At 35.2% G+C, this 15319-nt stretch overlaps 1 protein-coding gene and 1 non-coding gene across 6 annotated transcripts in view; both read left to right on the forward strand.

Annotated features, from left to right (window-relative positions):
- The first annotated feature begins 3268 nt into the window (after positions 1-3268).
- LOC136039573 (catenin alpha-like) overlaps positions 3269-15319 on the forward strand; it is an 80002-nt gene continuing 67951 nt past the window's right edge. For 2 of the 5 annotated variants that reach the window (XM_065723420.1, XM_065723422.1), the window contains exon 1: positions 3269-3320. The gene's annotated coding sequence lies outside the window, so the exon portion shown is untranslated. The remainder of the gene's footprint in view (positions 3321-15319) is intronic. The other 3 variants (XM_065723421.1, XM_065723419.1, XM_065723423.1) reach the window with 3 other exon arrangements.
- Trnaq-uug (transfer RNA glutamine (anticodon UUG)) lies at positions 10632-10703 on the forward strand. Its single transcript has one exon. It is a non-coding gene; the product is annotated as a tRNA-Gln (tRNA).

Genomic DNA, 15319 nt, shown 5'->3' on the forward strand with positions numbered 1-15319 from the left:
GAAGACATAGATGATATTTCCAAGTGTTGCAAAATTAAAATAGTTATTCTTTACACCATCCAGCTAATCATACGTTCAAAAGAAGACGCGTTTACATTCATAGTATCGATGACCATTGGCAAGCAGAATTGGTTGATATGCAGTAGTATAAAAGTGAAAATAATAATTTTAATGATATTCTTACAGTCATCAAGTGTTTTCGTTAATATGTATAATTATTTCATAAACTTAGATGATTAAACATAATTTATGTTTAGTAAATACGTTTTAGTAAATATGTATAAATAAGTTTTAGTATAAATTAGTAACACCTATAAAAGTGATAATAAAACGGATGAAGAATTAACATGGAGGGTAGTCAGTGAACGCTATAATACAAGTAAAATTGTTGTTGTGGTACGGAAATCGGAAAAAGGTAACAGTTATACACAAAATAATATGGTATTTGACAATATGAACACTAATAGAATTGAAGTGAGAGTAAATGGATATAAATATCCACAAGGAACATTTAAATGTGATTTCAGTGATGCTAATCAAGATTATTTTAACGCTTATCAACGATTTTTTCGGTTAGGATATAAACATAAATATGTAGATAATGGAACAATTATAAGTTCAATGATTTTAAAACAGTGTATCCATTATTTTGTTTTGATGTTTCAAGCATGAATCAAATTTTTATCGAAGTAGATCAACTGCCGATATAGAAATTAAACTTGTATTAGATCATCTACCTGCTAATCCATAAAACATTTACTGCGTACTATTTTCAGAAGGAAAAGCAATCATGGAATCCATTGATGGCAAATTGTTAAATGAAATTATTTACTAATAAATGGAGAAACTTTTAAGCGAAATGAAAATTGAAAATAAATATAAATATCTAACTATTAGGAAAGAAGAATTAGACATTGGAATGGAATACACGATTTCAGGAATGAAATGTGTTACAACTAAATACGAAAATAAACTAGTTATTACTATCAAACAGTTTGTGGTAACGAACTGCAGTAAGGACCACTTGTAACTTGTAGGCAGATAAACGTTATTTACTACATCATTTTCAACCTTAGCGGCAATAAAGTAATCAGTCTCTGATAATAGCTTTCAAGGGAATCGGGATAGAGCCATCACTAAGGGAACTCCCTCACGTGTTCTGCCTTTTGGTCTTATAACTGCACTACGAAAAAGGAGATAAAAATTATAAAATAGTGGTAACAGATTTTGGCGGTCCTACGTCAGGAAATGCTCCTGAATCAGAATTAGGTCATGGGACTGCAATAACTGCGAAAGAATTGGGATTTGATCGGTAGATTTTTCATTAATATTCCACGACGAAATTTGGCATCTAAATCTTATTTTGAATCAGATTTACCTTTCGGCAGAGCCTGTGCAATAGGGCATTTGTAACTGTAACATGGATGGCTGTCTTATTTGTACAAAGCATATTCTGTCGGTTTCTGGCAAGGAGGCTTTTTTAAAGCTACCGTGATCTTTTTCTCCACAGACGTAAAAACAAATTTTGTTTATACATATACTCTAAATATGTCCGCATGAGTGGCACTTATAGCATCGAACGGGTAGAAACAAAAACTCTTGAATTGTGAATTGTTCAAAACCAACCACTAATGGAACTTCATTGCTCATAATAAATTCTATTTTGTTTCAAATTTCAGCCTTCAAGATCTGATACAGCCACTTTGTTTTGCTTTACTACACTTTGGCACAAGAGGCTTGACGTCACCAGAGGTCAAATCATTTGGGACACGTTTAATTATTCCAAAGTGAGAACGACTTTTAACTTAAGCGCTAGTGGTGCTCTTAGAGTTGTGAAGCGCATTCTTTATTGCCTGAGCATCATATTTGGGTGCATAATAACTTTCCAATTGCCTCGGGTACACTTTACATCAACTATTTTTTTAGCTAACGTCACCAAATGCTTATTCAAGGAAGTCCTTGCTTGATTCTGGTTTAGCTAGGTTACTTGGTCGATTTTTGACAGTCACGGTATAGAATAGTTTGGAGATTTATTTAGCAGGGATTCCAACAGTTTCAGGTTTACTTTTCGGAAAGTTTTGTTCCATAGAAATGTCTAATTTGTTACACAATTTCGTAACCTTGCGTGTAACATTTATCAGGGATTGAGGGGACTTCTTCTGGCTCAAAAATAAGGAAAGCAGGCAGAGCAACCTTTTCGTCATTACAAATCGGTAACAATTTGATCATTTCCAAAATATTGTCACTCATAGCAACTTTTGTGGACATTATAGCAAGACAGTTTGCTTCCGTCCACAAGATCTCTTTTGCTGTCATAGTGCCTTTTTTCTTGGAAAAACTGGGTAGGTCTATTCACGACTTCATTATAGATTTTTACAATTTTTACTGCACGTGATAAAAAGTTTAATAATGAATTCCAAATAAGTTTAATACAGGATTCAAAATGACCGTATTTCACAGCATAGGTTTTTATCAAAAGGAAATATGTCAAGGTTATTTATTGATATATCAAGTCTGTCCAAGGTAATAGGAAATGTAGGGACCCACTCACCGATTCCTTTATTAAATGAACAAGAATATCCAATAATAAATTAATCGTTTGATTTCTTTTCTTTTGAAAATTCTGTAATCACTCGATATGACCAACCTTTTTACAAGAGCCTTATATGCCCCCAGTGTTTAACTTATAACCATTGCTCTGAGGGCTGTGGGATTTTGTCATCTTCAAAGGCATAAATTTCCAAATTTTTGGGTACATCAAATAAAATGGCTATCTAAAATTTTTATTGGATGTTCTTGTAGAAATAATAAGCATGGAGGGGCTATTTTTCCTCCAGTCACTTTCGAGTATTTAAAAGGGCACTAGCCCCCATAGTTTCCAATCAAACGAGCATTTTTTAAGTTTTTATGACTGCTCCTTCTATAAGAATTGTCCTTGTCCAAAATACCAAAAAAATAAATAAATAATGCATTGTGTCAATATCATTTTTTTACTTAGGCTTTGTTATTGCGCTGCCCATGATTTATTGCTTGAAAAGGCTCCCAGAAAAACGGAACAACCCGTCTTCACTAGCTTCCTGAATTTTGAAATGCTGCTATATTTATTGGCATCTTTTTGAAACAAAATCAGAAGGGGAAAAATGGAACAGTAGTAGCAGTCTACACTACCTAGTATTGTATTTTAACGTCCCACTTTTCCAGAAAACGTTTAATGGATTTTGCACAATTTCAATGTGTCTGAACTAGGCTTTAAACTGCTAAAAGTATTTTATTATCGAAGTCTAGAAAAGAAATCGAAGAAATATCCGAATTTGAAGGGTGTGAGTAGCTTAGCTCATAGTCCTTATAAGTAGGATAAAATACACATCCAAAGATTGAGGATATGATTAGATTAGAAATATATGTTATATCAATTTGCCATCCAAATGATAAATATATCATTGATATACATTTTACTGTTGTTTTATAGGCCTAGCCACAAGGTATCCATATTAAATTGTAGGTATTGGTAAATATAGAGCAGGTTATAAAATTGGCCTGAAAATAAAGTGAACATATCACTTGATGCTATTTTTCTGTTCTTTTTTATTGTTATAATTACGCCTGCTTGACTTGAAAATAGCCTACAGTTATAAATCTTTTCTGGACCCTTGAAAATGGTCATTTCTATATTTGATTTTGGGTATAGTAAGGTTTAAATTGTTGGCTTTAAACTTTCTACTTCATTATAAAATTTATTCTGTTAAAGTTTTTAAGCTAGGCTATTATCCACAAGTATTGATATGTCAGAATTAAAGTCATAGGCTATAAAAAAAATGGTAAAATTCTAGTTAATTGACTTCTTGCTATCTCAGAAAGGGTTTAGGTTAGGAAAATGAAACTTTCAGGGATGAATCTACAGACTAAAGTATGTTCTGGGAAGGTGTTTTGAAGCAACTACCTCCGCTCCTTCTCCCTCTAGAGGGCCTTGACCTTTAAAAATATGTGTGTTATAAAAGTGAAACCTTGCAAAATAGATCTTCTGCTTAACTGAAGTACAACAAAATCATTTTCAGCTTCATAACTTTGCCCAATTCAATTTTATAAGGTTTTAAAGATATGCAAATACATTTCCAAAATTTTGAAAAAAAAACAACATTCATATGGCTCAAAATTCTACTCAAATAACAGGAATTGCATTTTCAGAACTAAAGGCAAAGAAAAAGAAACTAGTAACTGAAAATTAAGGTGAAATGTTGTTTTGTCAAAATTTCAATAGTTATAGACCTGTCATGTTGGCAAATTTCAGGGCCCTCTAGAGGGAGAAGGAGTGGAGGTGGGTAGTGGGTACTATAAAATACCTTCCTGGGATATACTTTAGCATGTAGACCCATCCCTGTAAGTTTAATTTTCCTAACCTAAACCCTTTCCAAGATAGCAAGAAGTCAATTAGCTAGAATTTTGCCAAAAGAACATTGATATGGCTCAAAATTCTACTCAAATGACAGGAATTGCATTTTCAGAACTAAAGGCAGAGAAAAAAAAATACTTCTCAGGACATACTTTAGCCTGTAGACCCATCCCTGAAATTTTCATTTTCCTAACCTAAACCCTTTCTGAGACAGCAAGAAGTCAATAAACTAGAATTTTACCAAAAAAAGTATGAGGAATTTTTCCATTTCTTTGCCTGCCATGTGTCTTCTGTTGGCTTTAATATATTCTGACATAGATGAAACAGCAGTTTTTAAGCAGCCTAGCAGAATAACAAGAAAACATGGAAACATTATTTTCAAGAATCCTAAAAGGGCTTAAAAGTGAACTTGGATGAAAAGCAATAATTCTATTTAGAAAGAGCATAAAATTGGCATTAAGTAGTATGTTCATTTCATTCATGGGTCAATTAACTGCACTGTATTTACCAGGATTTCTCCTTGTGAAGCTCCAGAGTTGATGGCTGAAGTTGTTTTCATTGTTGTTTAGTGAATATGTACAGTAGGATGATCAGTAGCTTCCTAACCAAGTTTACACTCCCTCAAGGACCAATTGGCATCCAGTCTTTGTTTAAAAATGTTGAGAGATTACAGTAAGTGTTCCTTCAAAGAGTTTATATTCAACTGTTGACAATTCTTGAGGAAAAGAATTGAGTATGGACTCTGGTTAAGGTAGACTGTTAAACATGTGTCAGCCAATGACCTCTAGTTCTTGAATTAGGACCAACAATAAGAAACAAAGTTTTGAGTCTTCATTAATGTGTAGGTTATTAGGGCCCAGCTGATGTATATTTTTTGGGCCCAATATTATTACCAATATATTGGTATTATACTGGTATGATACCAATATAATTTCCAATAAATTACCCTCTGGAAAAAAAACTTACCTAAAGTTTAAACCCTTTATTCTCTACCCATTACTGTGCTGATATGTTTCTTCCTGGTATATTACACACCAAAGAACAGCCTCAATAATTCACTATAGGTTCCAAGATAATGCAAAAAAATTAGAAAAAAATTAAACCAAAAACAATTGTTCCTAACAAGTTGTGCTAGTCACTTAAAATGACTGCTGTTATTTTTTCACCACTACAACAGATAACTTTTCTTCCTTTCAATGACTGCCTCACTCATTTACCTTACAAGTTACTAATAAATAATATATACTGACTCTTTCCTCTTACTTGTTGAAGTTGCAGTATGTTATCAAACTTGCTCTGACTACTATCCTTTGTTTGAATACAAGGGTACAGCTAGGGTTTTAAGTTTGGAGAAAGAATTTAAAGATTGTGTCAACAAAATTGACCAGTATGCCAACAAATGCAGGCACCTAAACTAAATTTCCAAGGTAAAGTAAGTATATTTTCCAAAGTGTCAATGCCAACACCCTTGATCCTCCCCCAACCTTACAACACCCTCTCTGCCTCCCCATTAGCTGCACTCATGACTGGATACCATGGCTTTAATTAATTGAATCTTGGATCTTTCACCCACACAAGTGACCATTCATTATACAGAAATGTATGGTTTATTGTATTCTTTTCTGTTGTTTTTCTAAAATTGTATATTCTTGTACTCACCATACATTTCAAACTTTGTTGCTCCAGGTGTGTATTGACAATAAATATAGTTTGATATCATTTTGCTCACCTCTGCTGCTCTATCCACTATGGTCAGACTTAACTGGAGGCTCTGCACCAAAGGACTGGGCAATCAAAAAGTGCCTGGGAGAATCCAGTTCTATCTTCTGGATATGTTGTACATAAAAAAATGGCTAATATTCTATATTTTTTCCTCTGACATGTGATAATGACACTGACCCCCGAATTAGCCCAATGATATTGACTTTCTAATATATCAGTTGGGCCCTAATCCCTATTTGGCATGTATACAAGTGTTGGAAGTTTCAGCTCTGCTAGTCTTGCTGGGTAAGAGAGCTTCCATATGCCAGACATCACTTTGGTAGCATGTCTTCCATAACTTTTAAATCTTGTTTAAGGAAGCTAGACACATTTCAACTTCAAGCTTTGGTTTAACTCGTCCCTTATACAGAGAACTAATGACCTATGTAGAACAAGTGGAAAGAGTATGCTTAATCAGCCCCAGAGTTGAACTTGAACCAGCAGCACACTTCTTAACATGAGTAGCCAGTTGAATTTTAATTTGCTGTCAATGTTAACTCTAAGATCTTGCTCATTGTTTACACAGGAGATTAGGTGACCTGAAAGAAAATAAGATATGCAAGGATTCATTTTTGCAAAGTGAATGCCATGGCACTTGGTAACATTGAATTAAAGAAGCCAGTTCTCTACCCATTGATCAATCATTCCAAGATTATTTTGTAGAAGGGCTTTATCTTCACATAACAAGGTTGGTCTAAGAAGCTTTCAGTTCATGGCATGGAGTGTTAGTCTACTGCTGATAGTTGAAGGTCCATCATTAATAAAGATATTAAATAGTTTAGGACCCAATACACATCCATGAGGAGGTCTACTCAGAACTTGCTTAGAAGAAGAAAGGACACAGTTACCAGAGCTATCATATAACTGAACACACTTAGGTCAATGATCACTGAAAAGGAAAATCAAGGGCTTTCTCTTCAAGCTCCACTAGACATAGCATGATTGCAAGTCACTTATGAAAAACTGTCAAAAGCTCTAGAAAACTCAGGCAGGATCATATTCAACAGGCACCCTAGTGTCAAGCTAGAGATGTGGTCATACAATTCAAGGAGATAGGTATCAACAGATCTTTCAGAACATAAGTCATGCTGTGAGCTGTGCATGAGATTGTTTGCTTCAAAATGCAGAATGTTGTATTCTTTCAAGCACCTTATCAACCACTAATGTCATACTCATAGGTCAACAGGTTTCAGCAAGGTCTTTTCAACCTCTCTTAAATATTGGAATGATATTATCTTAATTACCTTATTTTGCGCTTTAGAATAAATTAATATCCATCCTGATTTGTTGTTTTTTCCATACTTGATGATGTGAATGCTTAAACATCAAATGCATCCCATTGGTACTTCTATGAAACACCATTCTATTCAACAACTAATAACTTCTTGAAAACTCTATCATTGGGTACTGAGACTATTGCAGTGGTTTACCACATTGCAGGAGAAAAACTCTTTTTGGTGTTGATTTTTGATAGATGGCAGCTTCATTAAGTGTCCCCTCTTGTCAGTGCCAATATTTTGGGAAACTGACAAATGAATTGGTGGTGTCTCTTGTGAAGTAATCTTGTGTGTTATAAGCATCTCAACTCTTTGTTTTTGGTGAACCAGTAGATAATTTTCAATCCAGTGGTAGTCTGGAAAGATTCAATGATAAATTGAGCAGCAAGGAAAGGGGTTGAGATAAAACTGTTTAATGTTTATGAAGGATATGTGGATTATGAAGTTCGGACCAGAATATTTGTTAGTTTTAAGGGACATAAGTTCCTTTAGAACTATTGTATCAGTGAACAAAATTGACTCCATCTCAAGCAATACATTCCATACAAGATGAAGGGTTAAATAGTACAGGAATTAGAGGAAAAAGCAGACATCACTTGAAATACTAGCCAAATTAGATTCATAATCTAAAGCACTGGGAGTATTGGCGCTTCTATATACAACACCCACAATGATTAAAGATCTTTGGTTATGTATTTTTTATCCAAACAGACTCAATAGTCAGAGAGCTAAAATGAATGACAATAACCTTTAGCCCATCTTTTACATATAATCACACTCCTCTATGGCACAGTGTATTCAGGTTCAAATGAGTTGGTAGCCACCGATTTCAGTTTTATCAGGTGATAGGCTGACAAGGAGTTTTTGATGCAACTTCTGTAACTGCTGCAACATCTACTTATTCAGTAATCATACACAAGAAAAGTTCTGAAAGTTTTTAGGGAGGCTGTCTACATTAGCACCTAATGAACTTCATTTGTTCCAAAGTATGAGGGTGAGAAGTTGCACATTTAGGGTAAGCAGAAACTAAAGAACTAACAATGATTCCAGATATAGAATTATAACTATATAGCGCTATAAAACAATGAAGAATAGATACTGGGTGAGCAAGTTATTACTTAAAAAAAATGCTTGAGATAAAAGCAAAAGAAATGTTTGAATCATCCAAAAAAACGTAATTATAAACACTGGGTAATTCAGAAACAAGATTAAGTGGTATTAGTACAAATTCATTGGTAGTGCACTACAATCTTTTTTTGACATCATCTGTAAATCTCCAATGTAAAGATTTGATTTGCCTGCTGCAGTCCATCTTTTAATCTCATTGACCAGATTGGTGTACTTTTGGTGATCCTCCCTAGATTGATCTGAGTAACTGGATCTCACCATCTACTTGAAATGACTTATGGAGAACTTTCTTTTTAATGTTAAAGTTAGAATTGGTGAAAATAAGTGGTGATGGTCTTTTGGGGGCAAAGGTATTAGAAATAGTGGGGAGATGCATTATAGTAGTTGGTATTCTAAGGCCAATGCTGTAATCATTTTAAGATGGTTTGTTATGAAGACAGTAAGATGTGTCACATCTGGTACACCAAGTACAACTATGCATTGGAACAACCAACTCTTATGCATTAGAAAATTGATTTAAACTGCATTTTTAGCTTTAAAATGAGTTTCAGATTGTCTGGTGATTCATAGTTCCTTTTTTGGTGTTGGGACTGGAGGAACAAAGTAATATATCAGGTAAATTTGGTAATGTTTGGATTTATTTGCTAGCTAAAAGATGAACTTATGGTAAATTTGCTGTTTACAACACAATTTAGCTAGTATCAGAGTGAATACATCAATTGATGCCTTTTTTTATGCTCTTTCACAATTCAGTAAGTGCTTCTGGGGCAAATTACATTTTGAGTTCTTAATGGGCCTCAAAAGGTTAAACAATCCATAGTAACCAAAAGTTGAAAAATTGATTCTAAAAAACTGTCTAGTGGGGAAAATATAATTCAATAATTGTTTTTGAGGGAATTCCATTTTGAACTCTTAATGGGGCTTCAGAGGGTAAAACAGTCCATTGTAACCAAAAGGTTGCCACATTTTATTTTGTTTGACAAAAAAAAAACCATAAGCCACCAAGCTAGAAAAAGCAACCAAACCATAAATATAACTGTCTGATAGCTCTTACAAAATAGTAACAACAGTATAACAAAAGCACAGACAATACTTCTGATTCTGGGCAGCAAAGCTATAAATCTTATAGCCCCATGGGCACCATGTACCATGATTTAATGGACCAATTTCCAAAAGAACAATGTCAAACCTTTCTTGAAACCCTATTCTCCTACAATTGTAACAAGTTTTGATGTGTAGGACAGTACCCTTAGCAATTTAAGTGTGTTAACTAAGCCTAATGACAAACAATTCTATTACCAAAAACCACTCACTACAGCACCAAGCTACCCTGAGGCTACCACTATTACACATGCCCCTCTGCCATAATCTATTCAGATTTACTCTTCAACACCTCCCAAGAAGTTCAATTTTATTAAATCCTGCCTTACAACCTCTTATTATCCCATTTGGGGAGGGTTTAATTTTTATTTGGTCCTAAATGGTAAGACATCTCAGCCTTTCTCATTATAGACCTAGAAAATGGGATGGAGCTGCATATTTTGTGCAACTTGTTGTTAGGTAGATTAACAGTGAAGTGGGTACACAAAACTATCCATAGGCATTTCTTCTGAAAAATATAGCACTAGCTCTAAACAGTACAGGTAGTAAACAGCTTGCAATGCCAGGAGCAGGAGCACTGCTTCAATTATAATTAACTATAATTATGATATGGTAACAAATTTCAGGGCTCCAGATTTATTAAATAAACTTAAATTGCTACACCAGAAACTATCCGACTCAATACATTTTACTATTAACCCTTTTCATGATCTTCTAAAATGTTTTCTACAGTAATTTAATGTGTTACAAGTTGTTTTTTTTTTTTTTTTTTGTGTGTGTTTGTTTTTATACCCTGCTGTTTCAAGTGGGTCACAAATAAATTATTATTATTATTATTCCTAATTCATTTTTAGAATTAGAAGATACCAGCCGGAAATGGTCGGAAATGACGTTTAAGATTAAACGTCCCTTTGTTTCCAAGAAGGTAGTTTGGCTGTGCTATTTCAAATAAAAATATACTCATGTAAAGATATGGTTCCATGGTGTAATGGTTAGCACTCAGGACTTTGAATCCTGCGATCCGAGTTCAAATCTCGGTGGAACCTTTTTTTGCTTCATAAGTTTTCTTTAAAAATATGCCTAGCAAATCAATTAGACCGTTGTCATAACTATCTTATTCAAGAGCTGATTAATCCGATTTCTTCAATTTTTTATGGTACTTGTCTATTACATAAAACACACTCGAAAAGTGAAGTTTGGTAACAATAAAATATGATGAAAATAGAATACTATATTAGCAAAATTGTGAAGGTCTTATTTAATTATTAAATTGGCAGCTTTGGCGTCAGCTGACCGTCTCAAAGACAAAGAAAAGTTCACTTTCAATGATTCTTGACCTAGTTCATTTTAGTTCATTACTAAATGCAGATTCTCTAGTGGTATCCAGTCTGCACAGAGTAAGCTGTGTTAGCCTGAGAAAATCCTGGCTCTAATAACAGGTTAATTGAAGTAGGCCTATGTTAGCCTGGGAAAATCTTGGTACCAATAATAGGTTAATAGAAGAAGGCTTATCTTTTTAGACAAGCCTTCTTCTACATAAGAAATTCACCTGGAATCCTAAATGGGCTCGTTTTGGCTTCCAACTGCACATTTTCACATTCATAATACATCCCAAAAAATACATAATACAAGATTCAAATACATTTTAAAGACAATACTTGTGTAAAGTGCGACTACTTTAGTTGCCTGTTCTCTGAAGTATAAGGCCTACAGGCTGGCTTTTCCTACTTTCTCAAACTCTTTTGTACAAGTTAACAATAGACATGATAAACACATTTTATTTTCCCCAGGGTACATTTAAGTTTTTAAGTATCAATTCCCTCTGTGTAAAACGTATTCAGTAGAAGCTGGTAAAGGTACATCCACAACCAGATTAATGTCAGGTGGAAGTTCAAATTTTTGAGATAGGGCACACAGTTTATAAATTCCTGGAGTACATGCTGTGCATTTGAAGAGGTGATAAAAGGTTTCAAACAGTTTGTGGTAACAAAGGAGCTACATGGTTCAATAGTAACCAAAACTCTAAAAATAGAATTTTGATACCAATAGTTACATCGAAAAAATCGCATTTTAATGCTGATTTTAAATAAATAAGTTTCATCAAGGTTAGTCTTACCGATCTAAAGTTACGAGCCTGAGAAAATTTGCCTCATTTTACAAAATAGGGGAAAACACCCCCTAAAAGTCCTACAATCTTAACGAAAACCACACCATCAGAGAACCTTATTGTAGAAGTTTCAAGCTCCTGTCTACAAAAATGTGGAATTTCGCATTTTTTGCCAGAAGGCAAATCATGGATGCGTGTTTTTTTTTTTTTTCAAAGTGATTGTATCGACCAAGTAGTCCTAGAATGTCGTAAGAGGGCTCATTCTAACGGAAATGAAAAGTTGTAGTGCCCTTTTTAAGTGACCAAAAAATTGGAGGGCACCTAGGCCCCCTCCCACGCTCACTTTTTTCCCCAAAGTCACCGGATCAAAATTTTGAGCTAGCCATTTTGTTCAGCATAGTTGAAAACCATAATAAATATGTCTTTGTGGATGACTTACTCCCCTGCAGTCCCCGTGGGAGGGGCTGCACGTTATAAACTTTGACCTGTGTTTACATACAATAATGGTTGCTGGGAAGTGTACAGACATTTTCAGGGGGATTTTTTCGGTTTGGGAGGGATAGTTGAGGGGGGGGGGGGTTACGTGGGAGGATATTTCCATGGGGGAAGAGACTTTCAGTGAAGGGGACGCAGGATTTTCTAGCATTGTTTAAAAAAAGAAAAAATAAATATGAAATGTTTTTTTTCTACTGAGAGTGAGTAGCAGCATTAAAACTTGAAACGAGCAGAAATTATTACGCATATGAGGGGTTTACCTCCTCGTAATACCTCGCTCTTTACGCTAAAGTATTTTTAGTAATTTCAAGTATTTATTCTATGGCCTTTGTGATTCAGGGGTCATTCTTAAGGAATTGGGACAAAATTTTAGCTTTAGTGTAAAGAGCGAGGTATCGACAAGGGGTGAATCCCCTCAAATACGCAATAAAGACATACGAATATAGAAGTTCGTTATGTAAGTTAATTCGTAAGTTACGTATTATTCTTTATGAATGAAAACGTTCGTAAAAACTAAAAGTTCTAGTTGCCTTTTTAAGTAATCAAAAAATTGGAGGGCAACTAGGCTTCCTCCCTCGCTGCTTTTTTCTCAAAATCTTCCAATTAAAACTATGAGAAAGCCATTTAGCCAAAAAAAAATTAATGTGCAAATTTCGTTTTACTTATTTATGTGCGGAGAGCCAAGATCAAAACATGCATTAATTAAAAAACGTCCAGAAATTAAATATAAAAAAACAAGTTTTTTAAATGAAAGTAAGGAGCGACATTAAAACTTAAAACGAGCAGAAATTACTCCGTATATGAAAGGGGCTTTTCCTCCTCAACGCCCCGCTCTTTACGCTAGAGTTTTTTACTGTTTCAAAAGTTCAGTTAAGAGAAAGAGTCAAACTTTAGCGTAAAGAGCGACGCATTGAGGAGGAAAAGCCCCTTTCATATACGGAGTAATTTGTTCGTTTTAAGTTTGAATGTCGCTCCTTACTTTCATTTAAAAAACTTTTTTTTTATTTAATCTCCAGTCAAGTCGCAGAGTCTATAATTTGGTTCACTATGTTACTTTTGTCTGTATTCTTCTTGTCTCACTGTCAGTACTAAGTTTTTCATTTTGAAATAGGTCTGATTTTTGACATGCTCTTTGAAAGTTGGAACCTGACCTGGAGGGTGCTTTCAATAACAACAATAATCTGGATTAAAAAGCCAGCCCAGCATTAAAAAACTTAACAAACTAGGGCACAAAACTCAGTTCATAATGAGCCTGTGACACAGTCACAGGTGAAGTTTCAGTACAGGTTCTGCAACAGCCCTGATTGGCCTTACCCATGCTTGGTTGATGTTGGAGCGGGAGGACATTTTGGTGTATAGGGCTGGACAGGATTTTATTACCAAAGGATAGGCTGAGTTTTAAATGACGGGATTGAAGGGTTTGAAGGTGAAACTCATTAAGGAGGGATATGTATGGTACTTTTGGGGCTTTTGAGATTACTAAGAGGACATGGTATTGCACCCTCTCAACCCAGTCTGACTATTCCTTAGTCAGCCCAAAATGCCATACAGGGCAACAGTATTCAAGTGAGGAACAAATAAAGAGAAATACATGCGTAGGAGGTGTGGTGCAGGGATTCCATGGCCAGCCAACAACTTCAGAGACCTGAGGGCCAAATTAGCTTTTTTTAACATGCCATCAACATGTTTGTTCCACTTCAGATCCAAAGTGTTATGAACGCCGAGCAGTTTAATTTCGGTCACATGACTGGCGCTGGGAATAAGTGGATTAAAAACTGGTGTATATTTTAAAAAAGAAATGGTTACAGATTTATCAAAGTTGACAGTCATTTTGTCCACCTTTGCCTCTTGACATATATCATTTATTAGTGAACCTGCTCTGCTTGGTTGTTTTTTTGACAACATTCAATGAGTGACAGATCTTCGACATACTTTCAGCAGTCATCCAGTGTTGTTGCTAAACCATTTATCATGACAAGAAACAAAAGTGTCCCATGAGGGTACCATAGGGAACTCCACAAAAAATGGGCAGTGGGTCTTATCTCCTGCAAATCAATGTCCTGCAGCAAAACTGTCCACTTTTTCCTTTTAGTGCATGCCAATATGACTAAGAATATCCTGGAAAGCCACAGCTATATCAATCTTGGAAAAGAATCAAGTAACTCTTTTGTCTCCTGCAAATCAATGTCCTGCAGCAAAACTGGCCACTTTTTCCTTGTAGTGGATGCCAATATGGCTAAGAATATGCTGGAAAGCCACAGCTATATCAATCTTGGAAAAGAATCAAGTAACTCTTTTATCTCCGTCAAATCAATGTCCTGCAGCAAAACTGTCCACTTTTTCCTGTTAGTGGATGCCAATATGGCTAAGAATATGCTGGAAAGCCACAGCTATATCAATCTTGGAAAAGAATCAAGTAACTCTTTTATCTCCTGCAAATCAATGTCCTGCAGCAAAACTGTCCACTTTTTCCTGGTAGTGGATGCCAATATGGCTAAGAATATGCTGGAAAGCCACAGCTATATCAATCTTGGAAAAGAATCAAGTAACTCTTTTATCTCCTGCAAATCAATGTCCTGCAGCAAAACTGTCCACTTTTTCCTGGTAGTGGATGCCAATATGGCTAAGAATATGCTGGGAAGCCACAGCTATATCAATCTTGGAAAAGAATCAAGTAACTCTTTTATCTCCTGCAAATCAATGTCCTGCAGCAAAACTGGCCACTTTTTCCTGGTAGTGGATGCCAATATGGCTAAGAATATGCTAGAAAGCCACAGCTATATCAATCTTGGAAAAGAATCAAGTAACTCTTTTATCTCCTGCAAATCAATGTCCTGCGGCAAAACTGTCCACTTTTTCCTGGTAGTGGATGCCGATATGGCTAAGAATATGCTGGGAAGCCACAGCTATATCAATCTTGGAAAAGAATCAAGTAACTCTTTTATCTCCTGCAAATCAATGTCCTGCAGCAAAACTGGCCACTTTTTCCTGGTAGTGGATGCCAATATGGCTAAGAATATGCTGGAAAGCCACAGCTATGTCAATCTTGGAAAAGAATCA

The sequence above is a fragment of the Artemia franciscana genome, chromosome 19 (genome assembly GCF_032884065.1).
Source record: "Artemia franciscana chromosome 19, ASM3288406v1, whole genome shotgun sequence".
NCBI lineage: Eukaryota > Metazoa > Arthropoda > Branchiopoda > Anostraca > Artemiidae > Artemia > Artemia franciscana.